Source organism: Stegostoma tigrinum, chromosome 30, assembly GCF_030684315.1.
Source record: "Stegostoma tigrinum isolate sSteTig4 chromosome 30, sSteTig4.hap1, whole genome shotgun sequence".
NCBI classification, from domain to species: Eukaryota; Metazoa; Chordata; class Chondrichthyes; order Orectolobiformes; family Stegostomatidae; genus Stegostoma; species Stegostoma tigrinum.
The window spans coordinates 33,525,782-33,538,707 of record NC_081383.1 but is presented as its reverse complement, the minus strand read 5'-3'; positions in this window follow the sequence as shown (position 1 = coordinate 33,538,707).

The window sequence follows — 12,926 nt, the reverse complement described above, 5'->3', positions numbered from 1 at the left end:
AAATGAAATGAAATGATGAGGGTGCCAGGCTGATCCTTCATGAAGACTATTCGAATTACTGGGGAATATCACCGTAAATTATTGGTAGAGGATTTTAGTCAACTGTCAGACAATGAATGTAAAGTACAGGCATTGATTAAACGCTCTCTGCCAATAATGGAACTAGTCAATCTTTCTTTCTAAAAGGACAAGGTATATAATCTGATAACGGACTGAGATGCAAATTCCCAGAAGGGCTTTAAAAAGAAGGCCCCCGATTAGTTTGAGGAATTCAACATGCCAACGCAGCACAGAATAGTATCAATTAGCCCAGCAGTGGCTGTTTAGATTACTCAAATGGGTTGAAGGACAATGTATTGATTTTTATTCTTATAAATTAAATCATATCCCTCTTTATTATTTAAAATGCTGCTTAAGCAATTTGATAATGCAATGCGGGGGCTTCCTGAGATTTAAAGGAGGAAATCTCCCTGACAAGCAACATAGGCCAAGAAGATTTACACACCTTATTTACATTAGCAAAGTATTCATAAATTACAACAGGTCATAATGTGCATCAAGCGAGATCCATTTTTCTTCCCTGCTCGGGACCGAGTGATTATGTGGATGTGCAATCAACAATGAATTTCCTTATTAAAGCGTATAAGGTGTGCCAGCTGATGGAAGACTGCTTGTCATTAAGCTGAATGATGAGACTCCTGGGAGTGCAGCACTTTCTCATTGTGCTCAGAGGCAGCTTCAAGTGGTCTGTAGTCAGGTACAGTGCAGGTCATATTAAATGTGAAGCTTCTCATACATTTCAGCTTTCGCATGTCTTCATTTTAGCTGCAGGGAAAACATGAACCCCATTTATTTGACTCTCAGCATTTCTTCTGATACCCATTCCTTCCATCTCCAATTTCCACCCTTCCCTGCCTTCAAACTGTCTGGTATTTTGCAGAGTAGATAATATCTGCTTTTTTTCCCCTACACTCCAACAGTGATTATACTTCAAAAAGTACTTCAATGGCTATAAAATACTTTGAGATACTGAAGGTGGTCATGATAAATGCTGTATAAACACTGGCAAAGTTGAACGGCAATAATACAGTAAACAAAACCAAGTGTTGATTCAGAATTCAATGTGTGGAGCTATAATTGGAGGCTCAAGCCTCACTGTTGCATCTTACAAGTTGGTACTGCAGCAAAATGTGCTAAATATTTCCTTATAGTGACAGGTTTTCATGTACAGTTTGGGAAATTTCATTAGGAAGAGAATGAAAAAGGCAATAGAGATCATTCTGTGTAGATTGTTGTCAGGGATGAGAGAATACAGTTAAAGACAGTTTAGAGTTTTTCTCACATAACCAAGGAAATTAGTTGAGTACCTGAAGTAACTCCACAAAGTTATGAAGTGCTAAAAAATGACAAAAAGTAATTGATGAATTGGTTGGTGCTATGGTAAAAAGAAGGTGTTAGTTAAACTATTCAGAGAGCGTGTTCTTCTGACAAGATGTGATCTGAATTGTCAGATTCTCTACCTTACAAATTTTGTTGAGGCCAAGTTCATAAATAGTGCTAAAATTGATAACTAACAAATTCCATTTAAAAGGAAAATAGGCATCTTAAAAACAGGAATATAAATCAAAGTGTACCAACCAGGAAGTGGAACTAAATGTAGGTAGCTCAGATGAGGCGAAGCACTGGAATGGGCTTGATGGGCTGAATGGGCTTTTTCTATGATTCTAGCTTTATATTTTCTTTCACAGTCTTCACCAAAAGACCTGCCTTTGTGTCACTGGGTGAACAGCCAGAAATGGAGCTCCCCAATTCAAGCACGATGATATTTTGTGAAAAGTGCAGTGCTGGTATGATTTGATGTAACTGATGAGATGGCGTGGTGCATTTGTCAGCAGAAAGGTTTACCTTCTTTTAATGAAGACAGTGACACATTAGCTTTGGATAGCAGAAAGGAACAGGGCACATTCTTTAAATAAACATAAGGATTGTAAAAAGTATCTCAAAGAATAAACTGGATCGAGGAGTGGTCATTAAATAGTGCAAAGCTTACATTTCAAAAACTTGAATTCCTGTCTTAATTGGCTCAATAAATATCCAGTATGTAACTCCTGGAGCACATACAAAGTTTGAATCCAGTTTCGAATTATCTTACAGGTACTTCAATTTACAAATAGATATGTGCAAGCAAAGTAGGAGCAGTAGTAGACCAAATTTTGGATTGTATTGACACACGTTGATTTGATGATTTGGGACCTATCTGCTAATGAAGCAACAATGCTAGGACCAGTCCAGCCCAAACATCCATGGAGTTCAAACAACACAACTAGAGCCAAATTGCCTGGAGTTGGAGTATCGGGTTTCCAACGTCAGAGGTCAGATGTGGTAGTGCATCTAAAACAAAAACAGAAATATCTGGAAAAGTTCAGCAGGTCTGGCAGCATCTGTGAAGAGAAATCAGAGTTAACATTTCAGGTCTGGTGACCCTTCCACAGTTCTGAGCTTTTCCAGCAACTTCTGTCTTTGTTTCTGATTTATAGGATCTGCAGTTTTTTTTTGTTTTTTATATAGTGCATCTATAGTTTGGAGGTTAGAAAAAAAACTGAAGAGTGCAAAGGATTCCAAGCTTGGAAGCCTTGAATCCAAGTGAGGTAGTGTTCGAGAGAGTGCCATGTTACTTGGGGTCTATACATTTGCGGAGTGTGGGAGGAGAAGGAGTATGCAGTTGATCCTTGCTAACAGTTAGAGGCCAGTTGCCATGTATCAGTAAACAGTTAAGAATAAAATGATATAAAGTTTAGGAATGTGATTATCATTGAAATACAGGGAGATCTGAAAGGCTACAATGGAGGGAAAGAGATTTTGGAGATTAGAGATGGGAGAAGAATGATATTCCAAGCAGGAGTGGCAAATAGAAACTGGAAGACAATGTTGATTTTACTAATGGATTTGAATAAATAAGAACTTTTTGAATTGCAAAAGAATTCATTTTACTTTTTTCTTAATCTCAAGCCTTCCATACTTTTGTTTATATCATAAATGTAGGAGCTCCTGTAATCATAAAATCCCTACTGCGTGGAAATTGGCCCTTTGGTCCAATAAGTCCACACTGACCCTTGGGCCATCCCACCCAGACCCAGCCCCATTTAACCCACACACTTCTGAACACTATGGGCAATTTCGCACAGACAATCCACCTAGTCTGCACATCTTTGGATGATGGGAGGAAACTGGAGAACCTGGAGAAAACCCATGCAGACATGGGGAGAATGTGCAAACTCCACACAGACAGTTGCCCAAGGCTGGAATTGAACCCAGGTCCCTGGTGCTGAGAGGCTGCAATGTGAGCCACTGAGTCACTGTGTCACTCCCTTAACCTTAAATGCAGCTCATCCCTACCCAGCTTCAGCATAACGGCCAACCAATACAACAGGTGACCAGCGCAAGTGGCAGGCATGGGATTCAAACCCACACCTCCAAGGAGACTAGACCCTGAATCTAGATCCTTAGGCCACTTGGCCAGGCTACCATACTCAATGAGCCTGCCTGTAAGCCAGGAGATCTGGATTCAAGACTAACTGCTTCAAAGATATGTTAGAACATTTCTCAAAAGATTGATAGCAAAATGTGGGGATAAATAAATAAGTGGAACTCAATCAAAATAAATGTGGGAAAATGCACAGAGGGAGGACAACAAGGCAAGGAAATACATAATAAACAGTAGGCCCCATAGCCACATCCAATGGCACGGTGCTTGGCATTACTGCCTTACAGCACCAGGGACCCAGGTTTGATTCCACCGTTGGGTGACTGTCTGTGGGGCTTTCTTCCGGTTGCTCTGGTTTCTTCCCACACTCCAAAGATGTGCAGGTTAGGTGGATTGCCATGCTGGGATGTGCAGGATAATTGGATTAGCCAGGGGAAATGTAGGGGTGTGGACCTGCAGGGGATTCTCTTTTGAGCGCTGGTGTGGACTTGATGGGCCAAATGTCTAGTTTCCACACTGTAGGGATTCTGATCAAGGTTTAAAATGAATCTCCATGTGCATGTCTACTGGTCCTTTAAGGTAGTTAGACAGGAAGATAAAGTGGTTAAGAAGGCACATGGGATACTTGCTGAGAGCAGGGAGGTTATGCTGGTACTGTATAAAACTTTGGTTAGACTTCAGCTAGATTATTATGGGCAGTTCTGGAATCCACGTTATAGAATAGATGAGACTGAACTGGAGAGAGTGAGAAGATTTACCAAGACGTTGCCTCAGCTGAAGAATTTTAATTATGGAGACAGTTTGGATTATTTTCTTTGGGGCAGAGCAGACATGATTGAGATACATAAAATTATGGAGGGTAGACAGGAACAAATTTCACCTTGGTGGAGGGGATTAATGGGGAAACACATTTTTATTCACCCAGAGGATGGTGGGAAACTGGAACTCATTTTCTGTAAGGATGGTGAAGGCAGGAAACTTCGTAACATCAAGAAGTATAGAGATGTGCACTTGAAAGCCAACAAGTCCAAGGCTATTGGCCAAGTGCTGAAAAAATAGTCAGGTGGTTGTTTTGACCGGTTCAGACTTAATGGGCCAAAGGGTCTTTTATCCTCTCTAGTAGCTCTCTGACACTATGAATTGTCTTAGTTACTGTCTGCCATTCATGAACCAAGCTTTCTTTCCAGTATGCTGCATTTTCATGCAACCATAGGTTTTATGGCTATATTTTAAATAAAACCACATCACTCTATTGATCTGTACATTCAGTTGGCTGAAAACCAATTAACCAAGTGGAGGCTTGGTGACCGCTTTGCAGAACACCTCCGCTCGGTTCGCAATAAACAACTGCACCTCCTAGTCGCGAACCAATTTAACTTCCCCTCCCATTCCTCAGACGACATGTCCATCATGGGCCTCCTGCAGTGCCACAATGATGCCACCCGAAGGTTGCAAGAACAGCAATTCATATTCCGCTTGGGAGCCCTGCAGCCCAATGGTATCAATGTGGATTTCACCAGCTTCAAAATCTCCCCTCCCCCCACTGCATCCCAAAACCAGCCCAGCTTGTCCCTGCCTCCCTAACCTGTTCTTCCTCTCACCTATCCCCTCCTCCCACCTCAAACCGCACCTCCACTTCCTACCTACTAACCTCATCCTGCCCCCTTGACCTGTCCGTCCTCCCCGGACTGACCTATCCCCTCCCTACCTCACCACCTATACTCATCTCTACCGGCTCCATCCCGGCCCCTTTGACTTGTCCCCCTTCTCCTCTCCACCTATCTTCTCCTCTATTCATCGTCAATCCGCTTACCCCTCTCTCCCTATTTATTTCAGAACCCTCTGCCTATCTCCCTTTTCTGATGAAGGGTCTAGGCCCAAAATGTCAGCTTTTGTGTTCCTAAAATGCTGCTTGGCCTGCAGTGTTCATCCAGCTCCACACTTTGTTATTCTAGTCATTCTATTCAGACATGCTTTGAAAGTTGCTCATTCAATTTTAGAATCAAGTTTTAGCATGATTATTTTTAATAATAATTTCACAATGTTAACAGGCCACTTTTGTAGAACACGTTAAAATTTTAAACAAGTCGATAAGGAATGGGTCAAACTGAAAATATGCATTCTAAAGGCAAAAATAATGAAGTGTTTTCATTAGAATTGGAATTTTGCTTATAGTAAGCCTTTTGGTAATTTAGGCCTCATTTTCCAACAATAAATGATTTTCTGATTCTTGAGTACATTAGTACTATGTTAGTATTTCTTCCATTGTTTTGGAAATGAGAACAGAATTAGTCAACCCAGGAGGACCGAAAGTTCACTGAAAACCATCCAGCAGTCTAAAGATTAAATAAATACCTCAGAAATCTGTCAAAGTGAAGGTAATCAAATTGAGACACAGTTATTGTGACCAGGGCATTGCATAAGAGAAGTTATAGAAGCAGACAGCACACTGGCTCTGCGGTTAGCACTGCTGCTTCATAGCACCAGGGATCTGAGTTCAATTCTCCTCATGTTTGTGTGGGTTTCCTCCCATAGTACAAGATGTGTGGATTGGGTGCGTTAAATTGCCCCATAATTCCCAGGGATGCATAGCTTAGTTGGGTTAACAATGGGAAATGTAGGGTTGGGAGGGTCAGGATAGGCTGAATGGCATGCTTCCACTCTGTAGGATTCTATGATATGACCATATTTTCACATTAAAGGACTAAACAATTTTCTCTCTTTCAGAAGTTGAACAATCTGGATTGATGTGACAATCTCTCCCCTCACTGCATTTTCTGCTCTCCACCTCTCTCAATTTCTTTCTTGCTTCCTTCCTCCTTTTGAAATATTGGTCTGGCCTGAATTTAACACCAAGTGGGCACTGTCAATGAGATAGATTAAAGGAATAGCAGTAGTGCAGGTCCTGAAGGAAGTCATTATGAAGCTGAGCTGAAAATTTTTAACACAATCAGTCGGTAACTGAAGCCTTCACCAGTCATTACATTTTGAATCTCCCTTCTCTCTTTGACAGTCCATTTGATTCAATTCAATCTATATTTTGGACTAATTAACTCTTTGCAATATTAATGGCATAATTTTGTGCAATCACCTCCTCTTGTGGTCCAATATACCGTCAAGTCCCATATTGTGAATCCCAATATCTTTCTAAATTGAAGCTATGAAGTCAGTGTAATCCACCTGAATCCCTTGGTTGGATTAATACAAACTTCTTTCTATGTTAGTCCACAGGACTTGGGCATAGCTAGGTGGGCCAGCATTTATTGCCCAATCCTAATCGCCCTGGAGAAGGAGGTATTGAGTTGGCTTCTTGAGCTGCTGCTTGGTTTTGGGTATAGTATAAAGAGAGTTCCAATATGTTCTTTCTTCACCTCTGGATTTGACCTAAAACCACTGCACTACCCCTAATGCACAGAATTATTAATAATGGTGGAACATAGTGAGAGAAGGTGCTTAGGAAGTAAACTGACTTGAACGGTGTTCCTGCTGGTAGAGAATTTAATCCTTACAAAAATACCTATAATGAGCATTTATGGCTGCTGCCTTTCTTCCAATATAGTTTATGGCCTGGTAATGCTGAAGGCATTGGGTTTCAATAAGTAGGCTGAACATTTGCAATATAACTACAAATACCACTTGTTTCCGAGTCAGTGCATCACCAATCTTTCTTCTCCAGGACAATTGCACAGTGGAGCATTCTGCCAGAAGAAATAGCCACAGCTGCCAGTGTCCCAGGCGGGCAAAAAGCGGGAGAAAGTAGGACCTTTTCCTCTCAATGGGAGAAAAGTTTCCACTCTTGGGAACTGTAGGCCAACTGATTGACTCACAGCTCTGACAGTGCTGGAACCATGAGAACATTAGGGCAGCATGGCAGCTCAGTGGGTAGCACTGCTGCCTCACAGCGTCAGCGACCCATGTTCGATTCCACCCTCAGGTGACTCTCTCTGGAGTTTGCACCTTCTCCCTGTGTCTGTGTACATTTCCTTCGGGTGCTCTGGTGTCCTCCCACAGGACAAAAATGTGCAGGTTAGGTGGATTAGCCATGCTAAATTGTCTATAGTGTCATAGGAATGTGTAAGTTAGGTGGCTCATTCATGAGGAAGTTGCAGGATTATAAGAATAGAGTAAGAAGGTTGGAGTGGGTGGGATGCTCTCCAGAGGGAGAGTGGTAAGTTGATGGGCTGAATGGCCTGTTTCCACATTGTAGGGATTCTATGATTCTTAGAACTCAATCGCAACTGCCTTAACACTGCAAGCAGGCCCAGGAAGATGAGGACAATGGATCATAGAGGACCGAACATGGAGAATTAAGGGGCTGGACAGCTTGCTTAAGGAAAAGAAAATGGCCAGTTGGAAAGTAGAGAACAAACTCTTTCAGCCATAAAAGGTGGTGACTATTCTCAACAAACTGACTGTGGGACTTCTGTTCCTCACTGGGGAGAGAGCCCCGTCCTCTCCCTAGAGCTGTCAGCCAATCTGTCATTGTGGAATCATTGATGTGAGAGCAACAGTTGAAAGTTTTCAGGGTTGTAGTTAGAAAAAGTATGTCTGTATCATTTTGTTATCACCTTCACCCTCATTAGAAGTGAACAACATAGCTGGAGACCCGATAGCAGTTTAGAGAAAGAAGGACAGCTGTAGGCACGCAAGTGAACACCACACCCACTGGTCTCCTTCGAGCCAAGCCTCACCTGATTGGGAATGTATTCAAAAATTCTCCCCCTAACAGCTATGTGCTCTACTATTTATGTCTGAAGCGAGGTGAAATTTCTACATTCAGGAAGTTGCGAATCTTTGGAAATTTCTACTTTCGAGGGCTGTGGATGTCCAATCAATGAGCCTCGTCAGAACTAAGATCTTTAGTACAAAGTTCTCTCCCCCATCTAAAAGATCTCCCGATATCAGTGGCATGCAATAATTTGAATACTGTTCCCACTAAATGTGGTACATTTTGTTAAACCACACAGCAATCATATGCTCACAATGGCACTGGGTGCTTAGATAACTTTGAACTTTAGTCAATTTAAATATTAGTCCATTGACAAATATCAATGTATATCTTCAGAATGGTTGATGAAAGCGTTCATCCCATAGCAGTGACAAGTTATTTTCAAAGTCATTCTTTACACTCCTTTCTTGCTATGATTGTGTATCATTTACTCTGTGTTTTTGGCAGATATAATTGTTTTTTTAAAATATATCACAGCCCTGTCTAAAAGCTTCTTCCAGATGTACTCTCTCCAGGTGCCTATTTAAGGCCTTGCAAAAAAAAACATAGACAGCTGTCACACTTATCAATCCTTGAAGCTGAGGCAGAGAAAACATTTCCATGACTTTAACGAGCACAAAAAAAAAGTCTTTTCTCTCTCTCTTGGCACAAGTACAGGGCAATTTGAGAACTGTTCACCCTAGTCTTGACATAATTTCCCATCATGCCCTCCTGTTCCCAAACCCACAATGAAGTTTTTCAGTCAGGCAACCATTCTTTGATTTTTTTTCACTTCACCACTACAAGACAAAACTCTGCACACAAGATTCCACCACAATCAATTTATATTCAGCAACTTGAAAGAAATAAAGGAACAGCGACATGGTTCAAAGTGATTAATATAATACCAAGATAAATAATGCATTAGCTGACATTAGAGTTTTGGGATGTAAATAAATCAAGGAATTGACTGGGAAAGTAGAGTTCAAGTAAAAGCTTGGCATGATTTTATTAAATGGTGCAGTTGGCTTGATAGGGGATGACCCATAGCTGCTCCCGATGTTTATGTTGTTTTTCAGCAGATGGCACAGGTTGGCATCTGCATTTCTGAAGAAACAATGTCCTTCTTGAATAGGTTCCCCAGAAATGCTTGTTGTGATCTTGGCCTATTTCACCCTTATGACATAGCTGTGCCTGGCACTCAGACCTTGTAGTGATGGCACCTAGCTTTGCTAATTTAATCTCCTTTGGAAAGACATGCTTCTGCTAGTGCACCATTAGGGGGAGTGATAATGGGAACTGCAGAGGCTGGAGAATCCAAGATAATAAAATGTGAGAGATAATGGGAACTGCAGATGCTGGAGAATTCCAAGATAATAAAATGTGAGGCTGGATGAACACAGCAGGCCCAGCAGCATCTCAGGAGCACAAAAGCTGACGTTTCGGGCCTAGACCCTTCATCAGAGGGTGATGAAGAGCCTAGGCCCGAAACGTCAGCTTTTGTGCTCCTGAGATGCTGCTGGGCCTGCTGTGTTCATACAGTCTCACATTTTATTACCACCATTAGCGGGAGTTAATGTTACTGAAATGGTAATCCGGAGGACCAGACTGAGATAAGAGTTCAAATCCCAATTTTGTGGAATTTAAATCCATTTAATAAAATATCTGGAATTGGATGCTAGTCTCAGTAATAGTGATCATGACATCTATTGTTCATTGTTAGTAAAAATCCATCTGGTTTAATGTCTTCAAGGGAAACAAATTTACAAATCTTAACCTCTGATGTGTCTCTGACATGGCTAAGCGAGCCACTCACTTCTGGGGCATTTAGGATTGGGGACAAGGTGCTGCCCTTACCAGTGCCCTCCACTGGCCATGAAAGAATAAACAAAAGAAAACTTTGGATGAAGTGGGGTCACTCACAGCTTTTCTGTGGATGCTAGGTTACTGATGTTGGTGAAAGAACACAGATCATGTCCCCTCTCAACTCTTTCACAATAAATTCTTTCACCCAGAGTTTGGTGGGAATGTGGAATGCACCGCCCATGGAGGCAGGAAACTCACAACCTATAAAAAGTATTTGGGTGAGCACGTGAAATGTCATAATATTCAAAGCTGTGGGTCAAGTGCTGGATGTGAGATTATTGCAGATATTTGATAGGATTTTGTTGCCAGTGCAGGCTCAATGTGTATGGTCTGCATGACTCCATGATTCTGTGGTGATGCTGTGGCTTTAGAGGTTATTTTATCCCGATTTCTTTTAAGAAAGAGATTGAACAAGAGATGCCAGGCTGGTTAAGGCCAACTGAGTAGACAGTTTGGGAGGCCTTGTTTTTTTTTAAAAACAGCTTGAATGGATACGGCCAGATCTCACAGATCAGGATTTCTGGATTTTGCTTTATCAGTAGCATCAGAAGCTATAGGGGTCTCAACAGATTTGGAAGCTTCAGTGAGTTTCTGAATTTTCTCTTGAAGGTTTTTTCCTTCTGGGTTGGAGAATTGAATGTGAATTTGCCTTTTTGCCAAGGGTTATACTAATGGGATATTACTATACTGGAACAGTTAACTAGTAATAGTTACTATATCTATCAATTCAGAGATAGTAGGAACTGCAGATGCTGGAGAATCCGAGGTAACAAAGTGTAGAGCTGGATGAACACAGCAGGCCAAGCAGCATCATAGGAGCAGGAAAGCTGACGTTTCGGGCCTTCTGAATTTTCTGAAGAAGGGTCCAGGCCCGAAAAGTCAGCTTTCCTGCTCCTATGATGCTGCTTGGCCTGCTGTGTTCATCCAACTCTACACTGTATCTATCTATTATTATGTTAAGTTTTCCAATAGAGTTAAATTATTCTAAATTCCTCTTCCTTTGGCTGTGTTTTAACAACAGTGTTTAAATAAACTGTGTTTTACTTAACGTCAAGTAGCTTGACCAGTTGCATTGTATCCGGAACAGGCACTTCACTTTTAACTTTAAAGGTAGGTAAAAATTAGCATCTAGGCTACCTCCTTAAAATATTTTGAGAGGGTCTGGTCCATAACAATTCCATGACTCTTCCCTTCTTTCAAAGGCATTTTCTTGGAGCATCACTAATTGAAAATCATTCAGCTACAATAATGGGAATCGCAAACAAACATAAAACAATGAAGAATGCTTTAAAGGCCTAAAAGACTAACCAGAGAAATCTTGGGCATATGAAAGCTGTAAGTCTGCCCAATAACTCCTTTCAGCCAAACTTTGAAGAGATATGAGTCTTCTTGTACTCAGGCCGGGACATGGAATGGTAGATTTGTTCCTTGGAAGGAATAATGAAGTTCAAATATGATTTGGGCAACTCTCCAAAATGATTAGACAGGACCCCAATCCAGTACGTACCAACTGAATTCTGAGGAAGGGTCACTTGACCGGAAACGTTAACTCTGAGTTCTCTCCACAGATGCGGCCAAACCTGCTGAATTTTTCCAACAATTTCTGTTTTTCTTTTTGATTTACAGCATCCACAGTTCTTTTAGTTTTTTTTATTTAACAACTGAATTGCATTAGATTTCATGGTTTATATGTTTCATTTTCAAGTCCTACCTGCTGCAGAGGTGTGTAATAACATCTCCGAACAGTTTAATCGGAAAGAGAGAGGTTAAATACCAAAACAAAGCCTCCATTAGCACGTAAAATTGAGAAGTAAATGAGACCTTTATAAATTGGACAATTTGTTAGTTTCCACTCGGAACTAACTTCCCCTTCTCCCTCTGAACTGACTGCACTCTGTGCATTTTGATCTAACCCTGATTCTGTTATTAAGCCTACTAATAAGGGTGATGCTGTTGTAGTCTGGCATACTGATCTTTACCTTGCAGAGGCTGAGTGCCAGCCCTCAGATACTTTCTCAGATCTTCCCCTGGACCATGACCCCACCATGGCATATCAGGCCACTGTATCAACTACATGAATTGACCTTAGTTCATCTGGTGCCCTCCCCTTCCACTGCCTCCAACCCATAGACTCCCAGCCCCACACAGCTTACATCTACCTCCTCCAAAAATCCACAAACAGAACTACTGGGCAGACCCATTGTTTCAACCTACTCCTGCCCAACGGAGCTCCTCTCTTCCTACCTTAACTCAGTATTCTCTCCTCTGGTCAAGCCCCCGTCCACATACAATTGAGATTCTTCTGATGCTTTACACCTATTTCAGAATTTCCAGTTTGCAGGCTCCAGCCAGCCCCCTCTTTACCACAATCCCTTTACACATCCATCCACCCCAGGATGGCCTCAGTGCTCTCTGCTTCTTCCTGAACCATCCTCACCCACCACCACTCTCCTCCGCTTGGCCAAGCTCGTCCTCACCTTCAACAACTTCTCTTTTAACCCTTCTCATTTTCTTCAGGTAAGAGGGGTGGCCCTGGGTACTTGCATAAGGCCCCAGTTATGTCTGCTCTTCATGGGGCACGTGGAATATTCCTTGTTCCAGTCCTATTCTTGCCCCCACCCACAACTCTTGCTCCGATATATCAATGGTATCATCTGTACTGCATCCTTGTCTTGTCCGGAATTGGAAAAGTTAATTGATTTCACTTCTAATTTCTATCCTGACCTCATTTTCACCTGGTCTATCTCTCACTACTCTCTTCCCTTCCTTGACATCTCTGTTTCCGTTTCTGGGAATTGACACCACCAACTCCCAAAGTTACCTGAACTATACATCTTCATACCCTCTTTCCTGTAAAGACACCATCCC